General features: G+C 48.1%; 1 pseudogene; it reads right to left on the bottom strand.

Annotated features, from left to right (window-relative positions):
• Window positions 1-6,421: 6,421 nt before the first annotated feature.
• Window positions 6,422-7,189, bottom strand: LOC115310178 (annotated as a pseudogene).
• Between the last annotated feature and the right edge of the window lie 5,499 nt (window positions 7,190-12,688).

Genomic DNA, 12,688 nt, shown 5'->3' with positions numbered 1-12,688 from the left:
GGGGGGGGAGGGCATAAGCCGCCCCCCCCCCCCCAAAAAAAAAATCTTCCATTTTGCTGGGGCCTTCTCTCCCCCCCCCCCCTCATAGAGCACTTTGTTATGGGCGCCCCCCCCCCCCCCCCCCTTCCCTTAAACAAAATCCTGGCTACGTGCCTGCTTCTCGTCAAGGTGTAATTACCACAGTACCTTTCTTTTTTGGGGTGTACAGAGTGGCCCGGGACCCAATAATATGACTGAACGAATAAATTACACAAACGGGTCGCCGAAACTGCACGTTGCTTCTTGGCGAGTGTCGAGGCAATTTCGGCCGAAAACCGGCTTCAATAGTGGCCGGATGTGCGGTTTTGCGCCTCGTTCCGACATCCGGCAGGTATGGGTGTACCGATGCAAATAAACGATTTATTCCTAATAGCACTGGCACCACTGATTTCTTAGGAGGCTAGATCGCGAATAGAGGCCTGTATTGCTGGGGTCGAGCGGCACCACCGGCAGTCATCGCTTGACACGATCTAATGCATGCTATAGGAGAAACGAGAAAACTCAATTTTATTACGTCAGTAGGTTGTTCTCTACCATGAAACTTCTATCGTGTTTCCGCAAATAACAGTTAATATTGTGGGCAAGAATATTAAACGCGTTAGAATACCAATCTTGTTTAACTAAATGTTGTGTGGTTGAGGGTCGAGGGCGACTTTGTTGGGCGTTAAAGGGATACTGAACCGAAATTCAGATTCGCAAAATTAGGCCGCAGAGGCGTTGAACGGGACGCTACGAACTCCAAAACATCCCTCATAGATCGATATCTGAAACGGATGGCCGTACTTTTGGAAAAGAAGGGCGCGATCAACCGAGGTCTTCGACGTAACTGGCCTCCGGGAGAATTTGAGAACAAGGGGAAACGGCCTTGCTTCTCTCTTTCTCGCTTGGGTTCACCAGCTTGACGAGACGTAGCGAGGAGGAGAGAGAAAGGGAATTGTGACGTGCCTTGTCTCGTCGGCCTCGTAGGCCGTGCTCAATCGCGGATTGCTTTTCCAAAAATACGGCGATCCGTTAGAGATATCGCTGTATAAGTGATGTTTTGTGGTTTCGCAGCGTCTCGCCTATTTGTCCAGCATTGTTTTGTGAGGTCGAAATTTCGGTTCAGTATACCTTTAACTGTGATGTGTTTAATGAGACAAGGGCTACCGAGAGTTATTGTGGAGTCATCCGTGATTCCGGAGTCATCAAAGCTCAGCAAACGATAAGTTAGAAGGCATTTACTGGGGACATTCGCATCGTTTTAACCGCTTTTACATAGTACTTCATGGTGAAAGCTTTTTCTTTGAACTGCTGTGAGGGCTTCCGTGACAAACTGAAACTCGGAGCGTGCCATTCAGTCGCTGTACGTGCCATTTATTTAGCAACCGAAGCAAGCGACGTCTGTAAAGTCGGTGGTCCTCTGTCCCATTTTGTTTTTAATCGATGTTCGAATGTTTGACGAATGTCTATTTGATCTCCAAGCTCCAGATATGATCATCGCCGCACGTCATAAAATACTCGCCCTCGAGCACCGCGTACAAGCTTCCTATTTTTGCGTGTTTCTCCCTTAGACTTGCGTGTATTGCCTCATTGTGTAATACGCCAAGACAACAAGGACGAAAACGAAGTGAGATCTAAACAGGACGCGGCGTATTGCCTGTTGTCAAGCAATGGCCGTTGGTGAGGCCAGTGGCGGGCTTCTGATACGCGATCCAGACTTGCACTGGGATAGTTCTAATGCACTGCACCCGCGGAATGGGGAATGCTGCACGGAGATCAGGCCCCGAACGAACTTGCCAAATGCACCGAGTGCAGACTGATGCTGTCGCCAAAGATGTTGTAGAAAAGTACCGACCTCAAACCGAAACTAGCGCCTTTTTGTTCGACGTGATGGGTGGGAATGCGAGGGCGCCAGTCGCTGCCATCGTTTATCTATAAACGTTGGTTGCTACAATGTGTAACTTATATTTGCGATGACTTCCAATTAAGGAACTCGGCTGTCATGAGATATCTACAGACGGCGTAAGTTTCCGAAACCAGCTGACTACAAAACAATATACACTTGAGGAAATTGATGGCACTGCACGCGCAAGAGCTTGCTTCGTTTTAAGCTTAGTAATATGAGTGAACCACTGAAAGGATACGGCTTAAATCTAGTTCTTTGAAACATCTAGCAACACGTTTCGTAAGACTTTTTATTTCCCTGGTGAGGGCATTAAGAACGAGAGCTTTCTCAAACAAAATACGACGGGGGAAGATAGCTGCCGTTCAAATATAACTTTGCTTGAGTCTCGGGCAACGTCTCCATGTTTAGCCTTCCCGGACGCTGAGTGAATGCGTCACAGGTTTCTGCTGTGGGAGCTTTGTCGAAAAATGTTCCACTTTTCACCCGCACACAGATGATGCGAGATCTCGCGGCTTCTGTGTTGGTCCTGAGCCTTTATTACACACCGGTAGGTTTCAGCGTCTGTACGGCAACAAAGCGACTCAAATTTTGCAAATAAAACACGGATCGTCGATTCCTCCCTTCGTGAAATATTAGACGCTTACAATTCAAGCTCCCGTTTGAGTTTGTGGCCCGCGGGACGCGATTTTGAGCAGAAAACCAACTTTTTCTTTCAGTTCCACTGTGCGAATGCCTCATCACAGCAGACGAACTCTCGTCGTCTGCTCTCGCTCCTCGCCCGGGCGAGGCATGACGGGATTGTCGGCGCTAGAGAGCTCGAAGACAACGTACAGCGAGCGGCGTGAACACTCGCCTCCCCGCGCTGTCTCGTGCACCGCATAGGGATCGCGGGGGATTTTTCGTCAAAAGTTGCGAAGTTGAGCGCGCGCAGGGAGGAGGAAACTTTGCAGAGTTCTTTTGGTCGCTCCCCCCGCTACGTCAGAAAGCGAAGAATGTTTTGCTCCACGAGTTTAGCTACCCAAGTTGTACAGTGCACGATACAAAGGCTCCGGGAAAAGGTTGTCATGCAGGGCGTTGGACAAAGATTTTCTAGTTATGCAAGACAAATATTCTCTGGAATAGCGCACCGCCATAAAACGGTATCCTTCAACGACCTCCTTTAGAAATCCAACAATTCTTGTTGATTGCTCGCCATTACTCGAGACCAAAAAGGAAGGCAAGTGCCCGGCCAGTTTCGTCTGAAACACCGCGCGCATGAAAGGCTGTTCAGTATCCCGTAGGAAAATGAATCGCGACACGAGCTGCCGGACAAACAATTGCGATAAACCCAATCCCCCTAAGGGAATACGGGGGAAGAGGTTATTTCTTCTCATTGGCTCCCAGTTTGATTTCCAGATAAATGTGGCACATATTCTATGAACTTTCCTCATTACACTTTGAGCACAATGCAACACCTGAAACACATGCATGAGCCTAGCAAGAAGAAATATGTTGCAGGCCGTTGCTCTAGCAAACATTGATAAGTCGCGGTTTGGCCAACGTGATACCCGCTTTTTTAATTCAGCTGTGGCTTCGGACCAGTGAACACTTGGATTACGCATGTGCTGGAGTGGTACACCGAGGTACTTCGTAGGTGTTGAGCTCCACTTGATCCCTTCAAACTCTGAGGGCTTTGTGGCCCATGTACCATGCCAAAAGCCTGCGCATTTTTCTAAATTTACAGCCGCACCGGTAATTTCGCAAAAGTGTTTAACTAAATCAATAACGCTGCTTACACTTTTTTTGTCTTTACATAAAACTGCTACATCATCAGCATAAGCCAATACCTTGACTTCTATGGAGTTAAGCGTAAATCCATGAACGTTTCTGTTGATAGCAACGCTCAAGCAGAGAGGCTCAAGATAAAGCGCAAATAATAAAGGCGAGAGTGGGCAACCCTGACGTACTGAGGACATTACAGGGATGCTGAAAGTTACGTTACGGTTTACAATTAGTCGCGTAGAACAGCCACTATATGCCATTCGTACGCCTTCATAAATAACATCTCCAATGTTGATAGGCCGCAAAATGGGCCAAAGAAATTTATGGCGTACGCGGTCATATGCATTTTCTAAATCAATCTGAAGCATGGCAATCTGATTTTCTTCTTCTGTACAACATTCTAAAATGCTTCTGGCTACGTGAACGTCCGTTTGGATCGTTCTGCCCTTTATGCCACACGTTTGGTGGTCACCCACCAATTCGAAATTACGTGCTGTAGCCTTCCATTGAGTATTTTGGCTAATATCTTATAATCTACATTACATAGACTTATTGGTCGATAACCTTCTACACGTCGTAGCTTGTCGGCGTCCTTTGATTTTGGAACTAGCACAGTGTGCGTTCTAGAAAAAGATAGCGGTAATGATTTTCTGTTATAAGATTCCTCTATGACAGCGAGAAGAATGGGAGCGAGTGCTTTTCTGAATTTCTTGTAGAAGCTTGAACAAATCCGTCTGGGCCTGGAGTTTTACCACCGGGCAGGTCGCCTCTTGCCTTTTCGACTTCCTCCAGGCTTATGGGTCCCTCCAGCCATTCCCTGGTCTCGTCATCTATTCTCGGCATAAAAGAAAGCAGTTCGTCAATTTTGTCTTCTCGTCGTTCTGGTGTGAGCTCGAAAAGTCGTCGATAATGGTCCACAAAGGCATCCTCAATGCTTGCTCTGTCTGTAGCTATAGTACCATTTCTCTCTATTTCGAGGATTTCTTTGGACAAAGCATACCTTCTTTCTGCTATCAAGGCCTGTTTAGTGGGTTGCTCACCACAGAGAAACCGCGGTGTCCTCGAGCGTATCACAGCGCCTTCGTATCGCTCTTTCTGGAATTTCTCGAGACGTGTTTTGACATTCGCGATATCCTTTGTTCCCCAACCAGGGCATTCACATTCAGCTTCGCACAAGGTGCGTAAATCCTTCTGCAGTTTTAGTTCTTCTGCCCGAGCGTAGAACTTCAGCGTGCTTGATTTCTCGATTGCTGACATTTTTACTTGCTCTTCGAACCGCTCCCATCGTTCCAATGGACATGTCTCATTCTGCTCTGTTATTTTCCTTAACAGGTCATCTACTGTAGCTACAAATGTTTTGTCTTTAAGCAGACTGGTGTTCAGCTTCCACAACCGCCAATTAAACTTTGCCTTGGGAATTTCGTTTTTTCCAATTGCGACCTTTACGAGGCAGTGGTCACTAAAAAACACTGGTTTTACACAATAAGAGCTAATGTTATGTACAATGTCAGCAGAAACATAAACACGATCAAGGCGTGCGTGCGAAGATTCTTGAAAGTGCGTAAATTGAATTTTTTCAGTTCCCCTCGATATGTGGAAAACATCTTCCATATTGTTTTCTGCTATTATTTCACTCAGACGATTTGCACTAGCATCGTTATTACGCGTTATTGGAAATATATCACCTGCATTGCATACACAATTATAGTCACCCAGTAATACGGTGGTCCGATTTGACTTGATGTAGTGTGACATATCGTGGAAGAACAAGGTTCGCTCACTGGCTTTACAAGGGGCATAGACACAAATAATTCGCCACTGTGCATCAAACAAATTAAAGTCACATATTATAAAACGTCCATGAGCATCGGTGATGAGACTTACATCAGAGAGGGGGACAGATTTCTTAAAGGGATACTGAACCAAGGAATTTAATGTCCATAATAAGTGGCGCACGTTCTTTCCACGAGCCAGCAGCCGCCGGTGTGCGCGCGCACAGGCAACAAAAATGACGTCACAGACCTCCATTCGTGGTTGAGATGACAGTGAGATGTATGGGCTTCGGACCAAAGGAGAATAAAGACAAGTTTTTCATCTACACAGTGGTGCCTGGTGTAAAAAGTAAGCGATGAATTGGTCTAACAAGCACGTAGCTTTCACTTGTAGAGATGAAAAGCCTGTCTTTATTCTCCTTTAGTCCGAAGCCCATGCATTTCCCTGTCATCTCAACCGCGAATGGAGGTCCGTGACGTCATGTTTGTTGCGTGTGCTCGCGCACACCGGCGGCTGCTGGCTGGTGAAAAGAACGTGCGCCACTTATTATGGGCACTAAATTCTTTGGTTCGGTATCCCTTTAAGGAACAAAAAACAGCCTCCTGCCGTGCCAACTGCATGCGTTACACATACTTCGTACGAAGTAAGAAAGGGTTGTAGCGCCTTCGTAACTTGCTCTTCCTCAGACATTTTCGTTTCTTGTATGGCTAAAAAGTCTACTTGCTCTTCGTGAAGCAAACGTAATAGCTGATACTGTTTACGAGTAGAATTTAAACCTCTAATATTCTGTGTACCCAACGTTAAGCAATTAGTAGAAAAAGTGGGAAATTTGGATGCAAACATTATTGGGGCGGAGGAGGAGGTTTGTAATAAAGTGCGATTTACAACAAATTCACGCAAAGCTTACATAATTGATAGCTGTGGCGACAAGCGCGAGTAATTATTCAAATAAAGTAAAGAACTGTCGGTAACTGTTCTCTATGTGAACACAACCACCTACTGCGAGGTTTGCTCTCGTTGGCCATCCGGTGGAGCTCGGGGCTTGCGTTTCTTTCTTCCTTGTGGCTTGCTCCAGTCAGGCCCTTCAAGGTCGGGGTCTTCCTCCTCGACGCGATCTAGCGGTCGCTTGGAGGGATCCGAGCTGTCGCCCATTTCCGAGTCAACTTCAGTGGCATCGTCAAAGGAGAGGTCGTTCCCGTCGACTGTCTTCTGTCGCTGGCTTTTAGAGGAGCCTGGAGCGGCCTTGACGATGTCTCTGCCGTTTCCGACGCAGGCAGCTGTCTTGTCAGCTTCGAGAATCGTTGCGGTGGTGTCTTCGTCTTGCGATGCGTCTCGTTTGTCAGCCCCTGAAGGTGCTTGGGTATGGGTGGTGGTTGGGTCCCCAGAGCCGTCTTCGATTTTCGATGCTTCAAATTCATCGATGAAGAATTCAGAGTTGTCTTCCTCGGGAGCCGGTCGTATTACAGTGGCGTACGTCCGGATGCAATCCTCTTGCTCATGACCAAAACGATGTCACTTGTCACAGCGAGGGACGCGACATTCTCGGCGGATGTGGCCTGTTCTCTTACATCGAAGGCAGAGAGGCGCTCTTCCGGGGACAAGAACGAGAACGTTCCTGCCGAACAGACGCAGCTGGTGCGGGAGGTTTTCCTTGGTTACGCCTTCCTTTAGGTTCATTCTCACCAGCCTTGTCGTCGTCTGAACATTCTGGAAGCCTTCCGCCCTCCATGTGTCGCGGGATACTTTGTTGATTTTTCCATAAGGCTCTAGGGCCCTCCGCACTGTGTCGTCGCTTATGTGAATAGGTATCCAGTGCAGCCGTATTCGTGCCTCGCACTCATCGGGATCGATGAGCAGGCACCTTTTTTCTTTCACCACAAGTTCCTTGGCTTCCAGAATTTTTCACTTCGCTGTCAGGGAGTTGAAGGTGAAGAGCCAAACACGGTTCATCTGGTACGCGCCGGCTCCAATGAGGTCGTTTAGAACGCCGTGGCGTTCCATTTCTCCTCGAAAATCGTCAGTCTTGTACGGGCGTCCGGTGATGTCGCAATGAGCGAATACAGAGTTCAAAACTTCAGTTCCTGTAGGCAGTGACGGCAAAACCACTCGGTAGGTATCCTGGGACATTTCAGCAGATGAACCACGGCCGGTGAAAGCCGTTGCAGACGCTCCACGGGAGCTCATTTTTTTGCGACCGTTTCGAACGGCGTCACGCGCTTCTCGAGCTAATTCCACAGCTTAGAATAGGCGTGTTTACAATCCGTTTTATACGAGACCCAATAGGCGACTACTGCCGGCACTTTTTCCCCCCGGTTATTGTGCCGGCTGCCGGCAGAATAGACACTTCCTATGTTTATTCTAGTTCAGCTGGCCTTAACTGAAGTAGTTGCTTAAAAATAAAGTATATCTCTCTCCTTCTCTACCTGACGTATGAGCCAACTAGCTCAAATTAAGCCTGTTACCGTTGCTTGCTTGGCTTTTTGCTCAGCCAAATCACTTATATGGGGTGCACTCAGATGAAAACACAATCGTGTTGAATCGTGTAAGAGTATTTAGAACATTTATCGATCACGCCGGTGAACTTGCATCGCTCGAAGAACCTCCTTTTTCTGAGCGCCTTCTCTGCTTGCGGTCGCTGGAAACACAGCCACTTCGATCCGTGGCAGTCGAGGATAGCGTTGGTGACATCAACAAGTTTGCGACTCACACAGCACTGGTGAACAGCAATGTTTCCATCGCTTTCGACGGTTCCCTGGAAGCCGCCAGCGTCGTAAAAGCGTAGAGCTGCGAGGACTTGTTGTTCGACCGTCAGCACACGGGGCTTTCGCGACGCCGCCGGAGCTTTCCGCGAAGCTGGTTGCACAGCCAGCGAGTCACCCCTTTGGTCAGCGGGTATTCGCCCACAGAGATCCCATCGCTCGTCTCGAAAGCATCCCGGTGATCTCTACGAACTCGATCCGCTGGCGAACCCGAAAGTAGAGATGCATATGTTAGGCTCGCCATCTTTTGCGATGCAGAACGATCTCCGGCTTCTTCTCGGCCACACAGTTGACTGCATCGTCAAAGTGCACCGTGACGACATTTTGACGTCACCGCCAACTGCATCATTTTACAAGCATAGCTCGCACTGCAAGGGAAAAAACACATTTCAACGTCATGTCATGTGACCCGAGAGATTAGCCAATCAGTGTCCGATGCAGTTTTCTACATCATTTAGTTTGCGTTTCAGCATAGATAGAATGAGCCCTGGTTCCTCGGAAGCGGCAGCTTCTACTTCGACTGGGCTGCCTCTTTGGTGCCCGATGCTTCGACCCCAGTGAACCCCAGTGAGCAACAGCGCCATCGTGTTCCTGGGGCTCCTTCATGCACCGATCAATTGGCGTGCCAGTCTGTCTATGCTGGAAAAAGCGGTGGAGAAACTGCATCGTGACGTCGCCGGTGGGGGGAGCCTAATCTCCATCGCCAACAAAATACATCGGAAGAGAACTGCACCGTGACGTGTCCGGTGACGTCGCCGAACAGTGGCGATTGAGTTAAAACTACATCGTTCTTTTTTTCCCTATAGGGAATTTCGGAGAATCGCCGAATAGGCTAGCGCACACCAGCTCGGAGCACGTGGAGCGAAAGCTCGCGCTACAGAACCCCGGGATCGTAGGTTCAATCCCCGCTCCTGCCCGTTTCGGTCTGCTGGATGAGCATCGTACCGGCGTGCGGTCGTGTACTGCCTGATGCACGTTAAAGACCCCGGTCTAGCAGTGGTACTGCACTGGCTAAATTGCTTATCTACAGTGGGTAACAATGTCGCCATGTTCAGGCAGACTAACCTCCTTCTGTATAAACAACTAACGACCAATTTTAGTTTTTGACTATGTTTGACTGAGTTAGTGCAACTTCTCTCGTGCTGCACTAGAAAGAAGAAATGTTCCTTCGGGGGCTAAATTTTCGGTGACGAAGGAAGCAAAAAAGAAGAAAAGAGAATATTTCCCTCAAATTGGGTTCGTCGTAGAAAAGGGGGAAGAGGAAATTAATCAGTTGTTAGTCCCACGGTGTGTATAGTCTTTTCTTTATGTGTATGCTTATTGTAGTTCAGCTGGCCTGATCTGAAGTAGTTGTTTTAAAATAAAGCATATATCTCTCTCTCTCTACCTGATGTATGAACGAACTAGCTCAACCTAAGCCTGTTACCGTTGCTTGCTTGGCTTTTCGCTCAGCCAAATCGCTTATATGGGGGGCACTCATATGAAAACACAATCGTGTTAAATCGTGTAAGAGGATTTAGAATATTTATCGATAACGCCACTGAACTTGCATCGCTCGAAGAACTTCCTTTTTGTGAGCGCCTTCTGTGCTTGAGTTTGTTGGAAACACAGCCACTTCGATCCGAGGCAATCGATGATAGCCTTGGTGACATCAACAAGTACGCGACTCACAGAGCACTGGAGAACACCAATGTTTTCGTCGCTCCCGACGGTTCCCTGGAAGCCGCCAGCGGCGTAAAAGCGTAGAGCTGCGAGGACTTGTTGTTCGACCGTCAGCACACGGGGCCCTTCAAGACAACGCTGGAGCTTTCCCCGAAGCTGTTCACACAGCCAGCGAGTCACCCCTTTGGTCAGCCGGTATTCGCCCACAAACCTCACATCGCTCGTCTCGAAAGCATCCCGGTGATCTCTAAAAACTCGATCCGCTGGCGAACTCAATAGTAGAGACGCATATGTTAGGGTCGCCATTTTTTACGATGCAGATTGATCTTCGGCTTCGCATCGACCACTCAGTTAACTGCATCGTCAAAGTGCATCGTGACGCCATCTTGACGTCACCGCCAACTGCATCATTTTACGAGCATAGCTCGAACTGCATAGGGAAAAACCACATTTCAACGTCATGTCACGTGACCCGAAAGAAGAGCCAATCAGCGCCCGTTGCAGTTATCTACATCATTCAGCTTGCGTTCCAGCATAGATAGACAGATTCCCATGGCTCCCTGCTGACCCGCCCAACCCACATAACGAAATCTGGACTTCTGCGAATCGGACTACCATTTTCCCCGATACAACAATCCATGTCGTCGCCATCATGCGTCTACATACTCATCACATTACCATGTTCACTAGACGCGGCACCGTGGGCCTCCATGGTACGGGCTGCTGCATTTCCGCGGTGCCGCGCCTCTCCAGAGCCAAATAAATATAGACTAAAAACTAAGGACTAAAGACGAAATGCTCTGCTGACCAACAGCCGGTAGCGCCTCAAAAGAAAGAACAATAGTGTTTCCTCTTTTAGAGGATACAAATTCCAAAACTACGCCATACTAGCGGCGCACACCACTGAAATAACATACGCGATACAGAAAATAACAGGTTGTCTCTTGAACGCAAAACGGCAAAATATACATAATTGGAAATATTTTTGTTTTGTTTATAAATCCGAATTCAGAAGCCTAAACTAAACAAATGTTTGCTGAAACTAGGGGCATAATGTGTGCATCGTTTCGAAAAGAGTATAAAAAAAAAAAATCAATAAACACATTTGACGTTGTTTCACACCTCGAGACAATCGCTTGCACTGGCGCCCCGACCGCCGGTGTAGCATAGCGCATAGTTGTAAAACTTATTTGCAAAAAAAAAAAGAAAAAAAAAAGAAAGAAAAAAGAAAAGAAGACTTGGCGCGGATCTACCCTCCGTCAGGGCTGGATTCGGCGCTGTAGGTGTTCTGTCTAATGCAAATGAGCGCAGTGAAATGTATTCCCCCTAGTAAAGTATTTGGCCAGACGAAAACAGTGAAAAGTACGGGAGGCCGGAGAGATGCACAGGAGAGAAGGTTCAGATAGCGGTCGCGCGCCTCGATTTCTCCGTTTACCTTGCTCTAGGTTGCCTACATGTCTGTCTGTCTGAGGTTGAAAACATCCATTGTTGCCCTGAATGTACCAGCGCTTGACGCTCTCGCGCACTTGGTGCGTGACTTGGGCGATAAAATGGCATCTATGCATTAGCCAAAGCTACGCGCTCGAGCTGAGGGACTCCAGATTGCGCGCGCTTCAAAATGCATAAAAAACGATTGGGCGGAAAATGGACTGAGATGACGCCACTCAAGCAATTCAGTTACTCAAGAATTAAGTTATGGCCGTATTTTCGGTCTCTTCTGCGATAACCGCAGAAATGGGTGTTGGCATGGAGATTTTAAAAATATCGTATGACACATAATGGCTGTTTGCATGGTGATTTTGAGGAACATCCTATGACACATAATAATAATTAAAAACGATAAAATAAAAACAAAAAAAAACGAAACACGTGCCGCGCGCCACTTCAGGGAAGAACATGGCGTCTGAAGTCTAGCTCAGGGCTGCGCTGTACCGCCATGATCTTCTCAAGGGCTGCACGTTGCATTTGCCTCGTGAATCGACGCACCTTGCACTACTTTTAAAACAAGAAGGGGCTTTAGGTTGTTCAAGGTTGATACGTCACGGGTCGTGAGAATCGGGAACTAAAACAGCGTGTCCCAGACAGCTGGCCATGATTGGCTGATTGAAAAAAATAGTGGGTGGTCCTCAAGTCATCTGGCATTGACGCTTACCCACTATTCTTCCAATCAAAGCCAATCAGAACGCGTCGTCGTTCTGACATCACCGCAACCCCTCCACAACGAGCAGACAACTTGCTGCCCGCATAGTTTTCGCTTCACGTGCTCCGAGCTGCGGCGCGCCGGCACACTCGGCGCCGGCGAAATTCGCCAAGCTTAGCTGGCGTCACTGGCCTCACGTCATCAATTGCCAATTTTGAGTAACACGGTCCAAGCCATTAATGCTTCCGAGGCACAAATTTCGTCCGTAGTCACCGTCAGAATGGGAAGGGCAGGGAGGTCAGTGAGTTGTACATGATTCCCAGTGCGAGTTCCTACCTTCAATAACGCTTCGGCGTGAGCTTCGAGCAGGAATACGAGCAGGCAGAGCAGCGGAACGGAATGGCAACGGCCGCTTGCTGGACGCCAGGTATCGCCAGAGATATTGTGAGAGTTTGGCCAATGTGTGGAGCGACGGCTGCCGCCAGCGCTGAATACTCCCCCCGGTTAGAGCGTAAACTAAAGCGGGCCGCGACGTCAAAGTATTGGAAAATACATTTAAAGCGAGAAGCAGAAGCGTTAAATTCGGCGCCTCGGTGACCCTTTGCCCTTGGCCGACTTGCTCGAACAGCGTCTCAGCTGAGACTGGCTGAAAGAAGACAGTGCGAGGGG

Source organism: Ixodes scapularis, unplaced genomic scaffold (genome assembly GCF_016920785.2).
Source record: "Ixodes scapularis isolate PalLabHiFi unplaced genomic scaffold, ASM1692078v2 PGA_scaffold44__24_contigs__length_19508400, whole genome shotgun sequence".
Lineage (NCBI taxonomy): Eukaryota > Metazoa > Arthropoda > Arachnida > Ixodida > Ixodidae > Ixodes > Ixodes scapularis.
The sequence above is the reverse complement of the archived record's forward strand: the minus strand, read 5'-3'. Positions and strand labels throughout refer to the sequence as shown.